General features: G+C 40.2%; 1 non-coding gene across 1 annotated transcript; it reads right to left on the reverse strand.

Annotated features, from left to right (window-relative positions):
• Positions 1-1,206: 1,206 nt before the first annotated feature.
• TRNAE-CUC (transfer RNA glutamic acid (anticodon CUC)) lies at positions 1,207-1,278 on the reverse strand. Its single transcript has one exon. It is a non-coding gene; the product is annotated as a tRNA-Glu (tRNA).
• Positions 1,279-2,340: the final 1,062 nt, after the last annotated feature.

The raw sequence follows: 2,340 nt of genomic DNA on the forward strand, positions 1-2,340 counted from the left end.
TGGGGCCGGGCGCGGTGGCTCACGCCTGTAATCCCAGCACTTTGGGAGGCCAAGACAGGAGGATCACGAGGTCAGGAGATCGAGATCATCCTGGCTAACACGGTGAAGCCCCGTCTCTACAAAAAATACAAAAAAAAAAAAAAAAAAAAAATAGCCGGGCCTGGTGGCGGGCGCCTGTAGTCCCAGCTACTCGGGAGGCTGAGGCAGGAGAATGGCATGAACCCGGGAGGCGGAGCTTGCAGTGAGCCAAGATCGTGCCACTGCACTCCCGCCTGGGCAACAGAGAGAGACTCCGTCTCAAATTAAAAAAAAAAAAAAAAAAAAAAAAATCCAACAGCTCAAAAAGTGGCAAAGGTTAGGATGGTTTAGAACTTTCAGGATCAAAAAAAACTTAATGTCTATATAACACTATTTTTCTTTTTTTGACTCCACCATTGCCATATTTTCCTTTGAGGAACTCCCAGAATTCTACTTTACCCTGAATGTGGGAATTACTAATGATAAGTAGGTGCATTTTTGAGGGGCCTATATGGTTTATATAGTGGGAATTGATACTCTGGATGTAACACATTTACCATATTTGTGTAAATCTCTTAGAGAAAATTTAAAATTAGCAAAAAAAAAATTAACTAAATGAGTTATTAAAACACAATAAACTAGCTATGTCCAACCATACATCTCAGAAAAGATCTCATATTTATAGAGATGAGAGTAGGAATAGCTCCAATATAGGCAAATAATCTCCAAAGTACATAATCTGAATGTACAGAAAAACTAAAAATTAACTCTAAGCATGATACTGAATAAGTATTATTCCTCATAAAACTATCTTCCTCTTTTATTAGTCAAACAAAATCAAGGTTAAACAAAGGCTTAACTGACTGCTTGTAAACACATCCAAATTATTTTTAAAAACTGAAAAATACAATTTTAGAATCACAGAACTTTATGTTATTTGATTGATTATAAATTACATTACCTGTAAATAGAGATGGCGTATTTTAAGCCTTAGATTAAATAAACTTTTAAAACGGTCAATTTTTAATGATTAAAAAACCCCAACAAGCGAATGAAAAGTACATAAAACTTATGATTTAAAAAGAAAAAAATACTATGAAAAAAAAAACCCAACCAGCGAGTGAAAACTACACAAAACTCTTGACTTCTAAATGGCATGCAGGACACAAATGTCAAAGAAAACAAGTTTTCCCTGACCGGGAATCGAACCCGGGCCGCGGCGGTGAGAGCGCCGAATCCTAACCACTAGACCACCAGGGAACTTGTTTAACGTTTCTCCCTAAACATATTTGCTATGTTAAAAATCTGCACTTACTTCCTCTAACCAGTAGGGGATAGAGTATTACGTCTAAGCCACACCCACTTTGTTCTTGTTCTGAGTCCTGGTCCCCGAATCTATTTCCTGAAATTGAAGCAAATTCTCGGAAGCGCCGGGATGGCCCCTTAAGGAAAAAACCTATACCCTCCAAATCTAATCCTCTTCCTATTGCCATGCTGGAAAATATATCCTGGAAATTCTCATTCTTTTACGTAACATGTAAATCTCTTTACCAAGACAAGTGTTGTCTGGACGCGTACTGTCCAGAGCCTTGTAATTTGCTTTATTATTTTATTAACCATTTTAGCTGCTCTTTCCAAATCTAAGTTCTGTCCCTCTCCGTCTTTCTTCGTTCTCTGTCACGCGGATGATAAGTCCCTCTAAACATTTTACTAAATCTAACGATAGATTGCCACCAGCTGAGAGCGTTTCTCGGCGAAGAGCCGGAGCGACCCCGCGCTGTCCTGGGTGCAGAGCGCGTGCTCTACAAATATGGGTGATGAAGGGTCACGTAGCCTCATAGCACGCGGTTCTATTTTATTTATTTGGCACACGCAGGCTAACGAAGCTGAGAGAGCTGTGGGTGGTATGCCTAGTGAAGGATCAGGACATCTGCCCAAGGCTCCAAGCAAGTCCTTCAAACCCACTGTGTTTGTCATCCTCCTACTTTCCAAACTGTGTTATTATCTGGGCAATTGCTTCACTTCTCCGCCTTATATACTAGACAAGGCCAGGAAATGATGCAATTACCAAAGGAGTCAAGACACCTTACAGCCCAGCCTTAATTCAGAAACCCTCATAAAGTGGATGCAGAGGGCAGTAAGATATAACTCAACTTTGAAAATGTCAGCCGTTATAGTTGAAGAAATCTGACCCAAGAGACTTCGCTCCGCTGCAAGATGGAAGGAAGCTTAAGTAAGACATAAATTTGTAATGAACTTGCTCACAACATCCGGCGCCACTGTGAGTTGCAGTCATCATCCATTACCACAAAAATTAGGTGA

The sequence above is a fragment of the Pan paniscus genome, chromosome 5 (genome assembly GCF_029289425.2).
Source record: "Pan paniscus chromosome 5, NHGRI_mPanPan1-v2.0_pri, whole genome shotgun sequence".
Lineage (NCBI taxonomy): Eukaryota > Metazoa > Chordata > Mammalia > Primates > Hominidae > Pan > Pan paniscus.